Below are 13368 nucleotides of genomic sequence, written 5' to 3'. Positions count from 1 at the left end.
TTGTTATTATTACTGTACTCCAATATTTATCTGGCTTATGTTAGGAAATGCAATAAAACTATTTAACTAATTTAATTAATATTCTTGACAGTACCAGAAAAGAATGTGTGGCCCACATTATACCAACCCCTTAAACAGTGATTTTACTGACATTTAACCGGAAGTTAGTTAACCCCTTAAACAGTGATTTTACTGACATTTAACTGGAAGTTAGTTTTAATAGGGGTGTAATTTTTTTCTCTCCTAAGTAACTAATTTGATTTTATTACTATCATAAATTAGTTAACTGTGCCATCTTCTTTGCATTAACTGTGGGATTGGTTTGAGATAATTTGTAGCCATCTATTAGTAATAGATATGGTAAATAATTTTGACCAAAACATGTTCTGTGTGTTCTCTGCTGGATTTACATGGTCTTTCCCCTTGCCATTTTTTTCATGCCATTTATTTTCCAAGTGATTTTTCAATGTCTCCTTTTGTACTGTATCTATTTAAGTCACTTTCAATGTTTCTTGAAACTAAGACACCTATAAATAAACAAGAACAAGAAAAAAATCTCAGAAGTACAGAGTATAAACTAACAATCTTAAACTGAAACATATTACTGTTTCTACCTCAAAATGATAAATGCTTTACAAAGGTTGAGGAAACTGATGTCTCATCCTTTGTTTTATTCTTTCTTCCCCCAAATTAGTCTGCCTGTAAGCATTACTGTGGGTTTTGCTTGAGTTCCACCCTATCTGAGTAATTTACACTGGCCAACATACTGCTTTTATCAACATATCTCAAGTTGCAAAAATATCTATATTATATATGTATATTTTCATAAATAATTAAATATGCAATTGAATTTGATCAGTGAAAAAATATAAAAGGCCTCATCCTTGACAAAGTAATTTTTTTCAAGTTGTGTTTAGGAAGGTGACGGAGATCTTAGAGTCAGTGAACCAAGTCAAATGGCAAAAGAAGCTGAAAATAATGGAAAGAGCAACAGAAGGAAAAATGATTTTGCCTCAGCACAACCATTTAAATAAATTGAATACACTATCAGAAAGGCAGTGTGCTATTTTCAGGACTTAGAAATTGTCAGAACAGCCCTTTCTAGATTTGCTTCAAGCTGCTGGCAGTCTCATTCCATTCACCCATTAGGCTGACGATGAAAAGCAAGCCAGGTGGCTTATGCATGCATTCAAAAACAAAGTTGTTTTATCCAAATGTGAGAATGGACAAGAAGCGAAAATAGTCCTCTGATCTGCAAATGAGAAAGAGACTTCTTTCAAAAATGAGCTCTCACGCTGAAAAAAAAAAGCCTCTTGAGATACAGAAGAAATTTTTACTTATTCATTTGGCAGGAGAAGAACCTATCTGTATTGCCTTTACAAGATTTTGAAGCTGACATATATAGATTATTTTTAAAAGTATAGAGGTAACATTTGAAAGACTTGCCAGTTAACTTTTAATTAATCCTGATGTGTGTCATTTGAAGTCAAAAGAACAATTACTTCGAGATAAAAATATATTTGCTGCTGCCAATGACCAAAACCATAAAAAGAGCAAAGCATGGAATTTTGAGTGTGATTATGCACACTATAGATGAGATGTATCTATGTATACAGACACACATACACAGAGTGTGGAAGTCACTTCTTTGCTTTACAATATTAGCAACTAAAAATTGTAAACTACCTGAATTTTAGAAGATATCCTAATTGAGAACACATCTGATTTAAAAGCCTGTGTTTGGTGCAACACTGACAAAGTTGAATTGTAATGGCTTTATTTAATACTTATAAAATGCTTGGTTTTAAAAGGCGAAGAAAAAAAAAATAGAGAGAAAACCATAGTTCTGACTCCTAACTCATAAAACTAAAATGAGTGGCTCTTATAGGCACACACTTCACCGATCTCCTTTAGTCTCCTCCATTTTACATGGACCAGTTACGCCTTCCAGACAGAAATGATCATTGCTTGCCCTATTGGAAGTGTGAGCACATAATAACATGAGGATATTTGGAAAGGTGGAAAATAGTACGCCAAGAAAGAAAAAGAAAAAAACTCCAGACAGGATTTGCGGAAGGGAAATAATTTATTCTACTATTGGTTTAAGGCTTGCAAATATGATAATTCATGGACATTTGGAATTATGGTTCATACTTGAAACCTAATGGTTGAAGAAAGGAAACGATACCACAAGATCTATTTCATAATATTAAAATACTTATTTCAAGCATTTTGGAACAAGTTCAATAACTAAACTGTTCTTTAAGAGAACGAAGTTAAACAGTAATTTAGGGTCAGATGTTTAAGCGCTTTTGATTGTTAAAAGGTTAAACGAGTTGTGAGTGTGCACCTTGTTCTAAGACTGCATTATGCAAGACATATTGAAATTTTGATTCTGTCACTCTGTACCTTGTGATCTGTCTGCCTGTCCTTTGTCAAGACAAGTACAATTCTAAAATCCTGACATGGAACTGTTGAGAATTTCTATCTTGTCTATTATTGTACTGTATTATGGGAAGCTTTCTCCATCTTTACATCAAGTAATGGAGCGGGGGGGGGGGGGGAACCTGTATATTTCTCGGCTGTTTCAATGTCATAAAAAAGACTTGAAACTTTCACACAAGGCTGGAAACTTATGAGCTTGAGTCCAACACCTCTGGGTTTATCATTTAACCATTCCCCGCTGAGGTTTTACTGCCTTTCTAGGGCACAGCTAGGAATCAGTGCCATCAGCACTGGTAGGAGTCACAGGTGTTAGTCCTTTCTTTATTATTGGGAATTTCTCGCTTTATAGTTACTTCCCCCACATTCTCTGCTTCCTTTCAGTCGCTCCAGAACAGCCTGTATTCTTCCCTCTCTGCATTGGACATTTATGAAAACAAAATGTTCGTTTAATTGAAGGTTCTCCAAACTCTTGGAGGACAAAGAATTACAAATCTCAAATATATGTAACCTCAGGAAGAAAAAAACCAGGAAAGGCAAATAATAATTTAATATTTTATTAAGTGGTCCTGCCACAAATATAACTTGGAAATACGCTTTCGTTCCAGAGTCCCAAGTTGCCAGATTTCATATTTGGAGTTTCATGGGATTGTTAAGCGCTAAGAAAACCTGAGAGTGCCTAAGTTCTACCCAATTTACTTCACTATATTATCTTTACTTTAGAAATTTCATAAGGACAAGGGGAATCAGTGCCATCAGCACTGGTAGGAGTCACAGGTGTTAGTCCTTTCTTTATTATTGGGAATTTCTCGCTTTATAGTTACTTCCCCCACATTCTCTGCTTCCTTTCAGTCGCTCCAGAACAGCCTGTATTCTTCCCTCTCTGCATTGGACATTTATGAAAACAAAATGTTCGTTTAATTGAAGGTTCTCCAAACTCTTGGAGGACAAAGAATTACAAATCTCAAATATATGTAACCTCAGGAAGAAAAAAACCAGGAAAGGCAAATAATAATTTAATATTTTATTAAGTGGTCCTGCCACAAATATAACTTGGAAATACGCTTTCGTTCCAGAGTCCCAAGTTGCCAGATTTCATATTTGGAGTTTCATGGGATTGTTAAGCGCTAAGAAAACCTGAGAGTGCCTAAGTTCTACCCAATTTACTTCACTATATTATCTTTACTTTAGAAATTTCATAAGGACAAGGAATTCAGCCATTAAAAAATAAAAGCAGTAGAACATAGGTTAGAGTGAGGTTTCTAACTCACGTGCATTGCTTTCATACTTCACTGCTTTAAAAAATCACATTTATGCCCACATATGCACTCAAGGTCACAATGCATAGCTACTGTATATTACAGGCATTTTCCATAGATATTGTGATACCAGTTTTAGACCAATACAATAAATATCACAATAATGTGAGTCACACAAATATTTGGTTTCCTAGCGTATATAAAAGTTATCTTTACACTATACTGTAGTCTATTAAGTATACAATAGCATTATGTCTAAAAAATGTACACACTTTAATCAAAAAGGACTTTATTGCTCAAGAATACTAACAATCACCCGAGCCTTCAGTGAGTTGTAATCTTTGCTGGTGGAGGGCCTTGCCTTGATGATAATGGCTGCTATCTAGTTGGGGTGGTGATTGCTGAAGGTTGGAGTGTCTATGGCAATTTCTAAAAATAAGACAACAATGAAGTTTGCCATGTCAACAGACTCCTCCTTTCATCAAAGATTTCTCTAAAGAATGCAGAGCTCTTTGATAACATTTTACTTGCATTAGACACTCTTTCAAAATTTGAGTCAGTCTGTTCAAACTCTGTCAATGCCTTATCAACTAAGTTTATGTAATATTCTAAATTCTTTGTAGTCCTTTCAACAATGATCATAGAATCATCATCAGGAGTAGAATCCATATTGTGAAACCATTTTCTTTGCTTATTCATAAGAATCAACTCCTCATCTGTTCAAGTTTTATCATGAGATAAATGTAGCAATTCAGTCACATGTTTAGACTCCGTTTTTAATTCTAGTTCTCTCATTGTTTCCACCACATCTGCAGATACTTCCTCTACTGAAGTCCTGAAATTCTCAAAGTTATCTATAAGGGTAGCAATCAACTTCTTCCAAATTGTTGCAAATGTTGATATTTGATTTCCTCCCATGAATCACAAATGTTTTTAATAGCCTCTACAATGGTGAATCCTTTCTTATTGAAGTATAAATCATAGAACGGAAGGATTTCAATTAACTTTGCCCTCATCCATTAGAGGAATCACTATGGGAACTATCACCTTACAAAATGTATTTTTTAAATAAAGAGACGTGAAAGTTCAAACTACTTCAAATGAGATTATGAGAAATGTGCCACTCTTCCTTTTGCTTGAACACTTAGGGATTATTGTGGACTTATCAATTAGTCTAATGTTAATATTATTGTGTCTTAAGAAATAGAGAGGACTGAGGGTAAGGAGAGAGTTGTGGGAGCTGTTAGTTGGTGGAGCAGTCAGAACACCAACAATTTATCAATTAAGTTTGCTGTCTTACATGGTCATGGTTCATGGAATGACAAAACAATAACTGTAGTAACATCAAAGATCACTGATTACAGATTATCATAACAGATATAATAATAATGGAAAAGGTTAAAATGTTGCCAGACTGATTAAAATTTAACACGCAAATATGACATAAGCACATGCTATTGGAAAACCATTGCCAAAAGACTTGCTGAACCTAGGGTTGCCACAAACCTTCAATTTGTAAAAAAGCACAGTATATGCAAAGTGCTAAAAAAGTGGAGCACACAAAAGCAAAGCACAATCAGATGATACATGCCTGTATATTACAAAGCCATCTCAATACACTACTCCATGATTAACATTTCATTTAGTAGCAAAAGCCTTTTGAGGCATTTTTGGTGCTGTTTAAAGCATTTTTGTGCTGATTTCTGTGACTAAACACTTCTGATCAGTTCATAGCAACATACATTAATGTTGAAAATTACTTCTCAAGTAGGAAAAAATAATTCAAGGTCCAAGAGAATATAGGCTCCTTTCTAAACTCAATGGCTGTGTTTTGGCATCAAAAATCCAATTGTGACCATTCATGAAAAATAGATGAAAAAATATTTGTTCAAAATAAAAATTATAGAAGGTTTACAGGTATACTCACATAATTATCAGTGTATAAGTATAGTTATGCATGCATAATTTCCAGTTTGTAATAGTAAACCTGCAAAGGCCATAAAATAAATTAATCAAAATCAGCATCATTTATTTTCTGTGGAGTTTTGACCATTCTCTTGGTTTTTGTTTGTTCATTTTTGGTGTTCAGAAAGACAAGTTTCTTATGAATTAAGCTATTTTTCAAAGAACAATTTTGCTCTTTGGGAAATTCCTGTTTTCTTCTAAGTCCATTCTATTTTATATTGGTTTTCAAAAGTATTATATTTCATGCACTAGCACATTTTAAACAATGACTGTAAAATATGAAGAAATTGCAAATCACGAATGAATGTTCCATACAAAAGTATTTCTTTTCTTTTATTACTAATGTAAAAGGATTCTTTGTGGTAAATGTGTCAGAATATCTTGATTATAATTAAGTCAATTGTTTAGCTTAGTTTTATATTCAGGAACGTGAAAAATGTGGATGTCTGACTGTTTAAATGCAAATCTATAAGGAGATAAATCCTCAGCAGCATATAGCATACTTATTTCTGGCAGCATTACTATTTTTAGTGTTTAAAAAAAAATAGCTACAACTGAGGATGTAAATAGAATTAATAATCTGATGATTTTAGTCCAGTAGTTTAAAAAATTTAACAGTTCACAGGTTTTGTTAGTTTATACTAATTTCATCAGGGAAAAGAAAGTCATGAGTCTCATCAAAATTAATTTTACCCAATTACTATGTATAGTTCTTTACAATAGAAAAGAGATGACCTGTTATTTATTATGGTTTGCTTTGTGATAAGAATGTTCATTGTAAAGTGATTTTTAATTTTCAGAGACTGTTTAATTTGCTGCCCTTGGATTTAGTATATGAACTGCCTGATCAGCCTCTTACCCTTTAAAGATAAGGGATTTACTACTTTGAAAGTTTGGCTATCTCAACTGCAGAGCTAATGAAAAAAAAATTTGTATGCTCTAGGCTTTTATGTTATTAACTGCCGCTTTCTGAAGTCTATGGCACTGTAGGAACTAGAAATAAAGAAGCATCAGGGTATTCACGTACAAGTATAAATCATAGAATCATACGGAACGAAAGAAATGCAGACCTTTTTTTTTTCTCCAATGATCAACCAAAACCAACTCCATTTCACAAGCAACTATGAGAAAATCCTTAAAAATCTGATTAAACATATTAATTAAGGAAGTCAAAAATTTTTATCTAGGTTTTATCTGCTTTGAGATAAGTAGAGAGAAAGTATCTTCATTTTTATCAAAATATTTATTTTATTAATCACATTCACATGTGAATATGAGTCATTTGAATATGTTAATTAAATCTTCTAATTCTAGTTCACTGAGAGTCATAAGACAGCAGTTTCAAAGGACAACTATTGAGATATAACTGATCCTTTCTCTCACTTATCACTCCCTCCTCCCCATTCAGCGGGTGACCAAAGTCTTTAAATGTTTCCTTTAAACTGGTTGCTTTTTTACCAACCTCACTGAGTCAGTCACTCCTCAGGAACTATCAGACTGCATGAATCAGCCAACTGACCTTCTCGTACCCAGTCATCCATGTTTCAGTCCATCCTCCATGCAATTAACTTTCTAAGGTAGAAAGCTTATGGAATTCTTCCTGGCCAGGTTACCTTGAACAAGGTCAACCGCTCATAGTCTAAAGGCAACTTCCACATACCTCAGCAATGTCTTAAATATAAACTCTATAGTAGTTATAGTTCTGTTTATTTGCCCTGCCTTGGAAGTGATTTTAACTAGAATCAATTGTTCTTCCCTCACACCCTCCCCAAAATGTCTTTCCAGTGTCTTATGTCTGTGACTCTTACTGTATTCATTCTTTAAGGTCCAGAACAAATATCACCTACCAAATGAAGCTCTTATAAAAACCCTCCATTAATTAATTTAACTAATCCCAAAAAAGTTATTCATACTTTTAAAAAATCTAGTTAGAGCTCTTTTAATGAGACAAATAACCTATTTTATGTTATTGAATGACTTGCTTATACCTTTAGGACACAGCGTTGTAGAAGATTGATAGAGGCTCATATAATGTATGACTAAATTTTACCATATTTTATAATCCTTTCTTCTATAAGCCATCTTACTTTCAAGATGTATTTTGCATGTAGATTTTGTGATCTCATTAATTACTTCAAGTGATATTCATATTATTTCAGATTAAAGTATATTTAGGCCTAGGATTAATATAGTAAAGGTTCTAACTGAGCTATATTTGAGGATCATGTAAACATTTATAAACAGGTATAGATGAATGTAGAGGGAGATTAATTAAAAATCCAAATAACATAGATTAAATATAAAAATACTTGCTAAACATATTTTATATTAAAGAATATATTTACACACATTCATATAGTCATATCAAAACCAGAAACTTAGTCCTGATTGGTCTCAAGAAGCCTATTCTCTATTTTTAGAACAATCCCCTACTCTTTAAATGACTATTTCAGTTCATTTTTCACCTTAAACTGCAACCAGCTTTTTTCCTAACATGTCTCTCAGCTGAAGACCTTACTCTCAATCTCAAGAAAATGCAAGTAATCAGAAGAGAGCTTTCATGTGCTCCAATCTCCACACCAACTTACCTTTATTGCTAAGCACATGCTTAGTTCTCTCTCCTGTTATCACAGATGAACTCTTCAGTGGAAGCTAACCCTTCTCCACTGCATTAGACTGCATCCTTTCCAGCTTACTCATGTATATTGCTTCAGCAATTGCTCTCCTTCAGTCTGCACTGGTTTCTCCCTTCAAATGAATCATTCCCTTCAGCATGCAAGCCTATTCCAATGCCTCCTAGTTTTGAAAAAAACAAATAAACAAACAAAAATCACACACCAACACACAGATGATTTTCTTAATTCTACTTCTCTCCACAGTCACCCACCTCTTCTCTTTTATGGCAGACCTTTTTAAATGAATTGTCCATAAATTATGTGTTATTTCCTCGCTTTTTAGTCTGTTTGGAGCACACTGTAATATATGAACATCACACTAACCCACCAACAAAGCAACCAAGTTCACATGTTTCTTAAGAAATTTTCTGCCTCTTCTTTCTTATATGAACTATATTTTCATGGCTTCATTACATGTTTCCTAACATTACTTGCAACGGATTCACTCTTACCTTCCCAATTTTTTTTTTTTTTCAGTCTTCTTCGCTTTCTCAATACCTCCCTAACTGCCTACCATTTGACTAGGTTCAGTATTAGTCATACTCATTGCATAATTCATCTCACCCAGTTACAAGGTTTAGTGTCTACAGTGATGGCGCCCAAGTGTATAACTCCAATCAAGATATCTCTCCTCAACTCTACATTAATTTTCCCAAATCCCTACTGGGCATCACTACTTGGAGGTTCAACAGATATACTAAGCTTGTTAGGTCCAGAACACATGTCCTGATTGATATCGTGTCAAACCCCAAACTGCTTTGGTTGTGCCTTTCCCAGCTTAATAAACAGCAACTCCAATTTTATAGGTACTAAGACAAAAATGTGTAATAATTGTTGTTCCTTTCTTTCTCTTTTATTGCACATCAGCAACTACTGTAGGCTGTAACTTAAAAATCTACCCAGAATCGAGCCACATCTCACTATATTTATTACTATGATGATTCCACTCTCCCATAGAGTGTTTTTTGATTATTAGCAAGAGCCTTTACCAAATTGCCTTCATGTTTCTCAGATCATTAGAGAGTTTCTAAAAATGTAATCCTGTTAAAACATCGGTTATTAACTAGGGGATATTTTACCCCTTAATGGGGGATACTTGGTAATGTCTGGAAGTATCTTTTGTTGTCAAAATTAGGGAAAAGCTAGTGGGTACAGGCCAGAGATGCCGTTAAACATCCTATTATGCATACGGCAGCTCCTTGCAAAAAATAATGATCTTGAAAAAATTACATACAGAAATGTCATTTGAAAATATGTCACACCCTTTGCAAGACCTTCCATAGACTTCTCATCTCACTCTGAATAAAAACATCTTTGGAGTGAATTGCCTACAATGCCCCACAATACCTGGTCCTCTAATACATCTCTGATTTCATCCTCTCTTTTGATGTGTCACTCTTCGCCAGCCATAGCGGTCTCTTTGAAAAGTTTCAAACAAGTTCCCATATCAGTTTCCATATTTTTGCATTTTCTTTCCTCTCTGCTTGCAATATACTTTAAACAGGTAATTACATGACTGGCATGCTCCCTTCATGTAGGTGTCTGCTCAATATTTTCTTTACAGTGAGGTCTTCTCCCATTATCATGTATAAAATGTCAGTCTCCAATACCAGATATCTACTCATATAACTGGCTTTGGCTATAACATTTCTCTGCTTTACTTTTCTGCATAGATACTTCCTTGAAATATTTACTCTAAAAAAAGTTCACCTCTAAAATATAAATGTGAGGAGGTTAGGGACAGTTCTCTTTCTCTCTCTCTCACTCTCTTTTTACTTTAATACCACTTATGAGAATGCCTGAACTAGAAAGATATATTTAATAAATACCTGTTGCATGAATGAATGCATAATCTGATTGAAAATTTATGGGTGTCTATCTGTTGACAGAGCATTAGATTATACTTTGCTTAACTGGAATCAAGGGAATAAAACATCAGTTTTGAACTGAAGAGTTTTGATTCCTCTCATATTTTATTTTGATTACATGAAAGTAGAACATCTACTAAGTTCCTTATCAGTCAAAGAAAACATGGAACACATCAATAAAACAGACACCAAAGGGCATGGGGACTAAGGGAGAAGAATTTAAACGTTTTTTCATTTTCTCCTTTACTTTCTATTGATAAGTAATTATGGGGGTTAGTCCTCAGTTCTTTGATTTGCTTTAAACCAATTTGAAAAGGAAAAAAATCCCTGAAACCTTAACGACAAGTTATATTAATCAGTAAAGTATAGATCATAAATCCCTTATGCATATCCATGCGCTGTAAACAGCTAATTCCAGATATATCTAAATTCTAAGCATAAATTCCAAGTTGTTATGGCCGAGTTAGCTTACTCAAGCTAGCTCATCCCCTCACTCATTCCATCTTTGTTTCTTGGTTTATTTTGTAGCAAATATAGAGAAATCAGATCAGTTATTGCACTAGAGTTTGAAATACAGTTCATCTTGGTATTTTAAGGTTGTGAGTTACACAGAGCCTAGTTAGAAAAACCACAAATATCAATATGAGATATGTAACATGTAGGATAGTTGGCTACAAGTTCAGCTAATGCTATTACAAACTAGCTTGCACTAAGAAAATGTATTTCACAATACAATAAGTAAGAAAGATAACTATTAGAGATGGTTATATCAGTTGATAGTCTTAAGGATGGGAATTATTACCTTCCCTCTGTTTTGTTATTGTATGGATCTTCATTTTTAGGTTAGCTGACATCCTTAAGCATTCAATATAATCCTAGGTACAGACGGATCCATTTTGAATATGTCTCTTTTAGAGGAAGGAGACCTCTCCCAGTAGCTCCTCCACCACTAAACCTGGTTTCTTGTGAGATCAAGATTTGGCTAATATGGCAAAATCAGTCACTAGTGAGGCGAAGAGGTTGTTTGGTTTAAATAATTCATAGTTTTCCCTGAAACTGATCTTTTCAAATATATGGTTCTGTTAGCAAGTAAGAATGAGGGAATGGATGATTGAGAGAATACAGACAGTATATACTACAAGAGATTTGTCTTTGTTGGAACCCAACATTATTTATTTGCCCTTGTCCCAACCTTTTATGCCTCTGGCACTGCAGTGCCTGCATGGTGCTTTTTTATTTCCCAGTGCTTCCTAATGTAACCACACAGGCCTTTTCTTGGCTAAAATGCTTCATATTTCTCAAATCTACCTTACTTATTTTTATTATTCATTATGAAAACATACTAATTTTTCAAAAATGTTAGGACTTACCTTAGAAAGTAATGCAATTCAGATAAATCATATTATTATGAAAATAATTGAGAAGTTATATCAATTTTTTCTTGACCTCTAAGCTTCTGGGTATTCCCCTGTTACATACTTATGTTGAAGTCTAAGTCTTTTGCCTCAAACTCATAATGCATTCCCTTGGTTTAACATGATTCAGCCTACTATTTTAACCAGGAACATAGACTTTTGTGATAGACCTAAGTCAGGGGCTCAAATCTAACCCTAGATTTCTGGCCTTTAGCAAATTGATGAATTTATTAAACCTCTGTTTCATCAATTAGGAACAACATATGAAACTTCAAGCCCTTTCATGATGCATATGAAATGCTTAGCACCACGCTTGATACCTAGCAATGGTTCCCTTAATTATTGTTTTTCTGTTATTAGTGTTATCATTACCATAATTACTCTAAAATCTCCAGCACCTATAATAAAATAGTATTCAGGCACTTCAAGAGCTCTGTAAATGTGGTTTATACAAATAAATTAATTAATTTTACAGAAAGGTAAGATAAGAGTTATAGTCTATAATTTGTTCTAGAATTTTGAAAAAGAAAGAAAACTGTAAAATTTAGCTCATCCTGAGAATGTCTCAACCCATATTGTAAATAGAACATAAAGTTGGGGTTGATTCAATGTCCAGGATTTTCTGATTTCAGAAAATCTCACATATAAGATGAAATGTAGGAGTAAGTTGTGCACAGGAATGTGAAATGTGGGATGACAATGAGACATCTAGTGTTCCTTGTTTCTTTCCACTCTTTTTTTCTTTTTTTACCCTTCCTTCCTCCCTCCCGCATTTCTCTCGCTCTCTCTATAAAATTTCTCAAGATTCTCAGCAGACTTGCATTTCTTTGAAAGCAACACTTGCAGAAGCTAACTCCAAAAAGACCAAATTTATCTGACTTTATGTGTACTACATCGTCAATTGTGTTAACTGTTTATTAGTTCTGCCTAATCACCACACAGTACAACCTGCAGGAAATAATCTGGACATCTGTTTAAATACGGTGGATTGAATGACACATTTATCTCTGATACATTTAGAAAACAAGTAAAGTATATTACAGGAATAGATAAAAGAACAGAGAATAGACAATCAGGCAACAAACACAGCGATGTCCTTAATGTTCTGGAGTGAAAAGCAAGTGAGAGCATGGTAACTGATGTAGCAGAGCTGAGAAAGAGAACACTTCTCTGCAGATGAAGCTGCTAATGAAGAACAAGTTGGTATTTCAGAAACCAGAGGTACGCAAGTTCCACTGAAGGCAGAAATCAACATGTAGGCAGGGGAAATGGATAGGACTGAACACAGGAGAAGTGATTAACATTTTTTTCTGGTAGGCAAGATTCTAAAAATGTACAGGTCCCCAAGATTTTCCACCCTAATTCAGGGGACTTTGAAAACAACAGTGAGATATCATGCCCCCTAATGTGCAGTGTTTCACAGCAAAGGAATCTTGACAATGTAATTAGGATTACTAATCAGTTCCTCTTAAACTAGGGAGTGTAACCTGGATTACCCAGGTAGACCTAATCTAATCATACTAGATTCTTAAAAGCAGAGGGTTTTCACTTGCTGGCAGTAGAAAAGGAAAGCAAAGCTTTGAAGCATTATCTGTATCTGATGCTGGAAGGGGTTACGTGCAAGTGATGCACGTCGGCTTTACAGCTGAGCAGCCTCCGCTGCCAGCCAGCAAGTAACAAGAGACCTCACTTTCACCCTCACTTTCACAAGTTCTAGGAACTGAATTTGGCCAATAACCAGAAT

The 13368-nt window shown here is 34.4% G+C and overlaps 1 long non-coding RNA gene across 1 annotated transcript in view; it reads right to left on the bottom strand.

Annotated features, from left to right (window-relative positions):
• The window catches only part of LOC108586255, a 40927-nt gene extending 28880 nt beyond the window's left edge, over nt 1-12047 (bottom strand). Inside the window, exon 1 of the long non-coding RNA XR_001903288.3 lies at nt 8255-12047. This is a non-coding gene — a long non-coding RNA (uncharacterized LOC108586255). The remainder of the gene's footprint in view (nt 1-8254) is intronic.
• Nucleotides 12048-13368: the final 1321 nt, after the last annotated feature.

This window comes from Papio anubis, chromosome 5 (genome assembly GCF_008728515.1).
Source record: "Papio anubis isolate 15944 chromosome 5, Panubis1.0, whole genome shotgun sequence".
Classification (NCBI taxonomy): Eukaryota; Metazoa; Chordata; class Mammalia; order Primates; family Cercopithecidae; genus Papio; species Papio anubis.
Note: the sequence above shows the minus strand (reverse complement) of the source record. Positions and strands in the feature narration are given on the sequence as shown.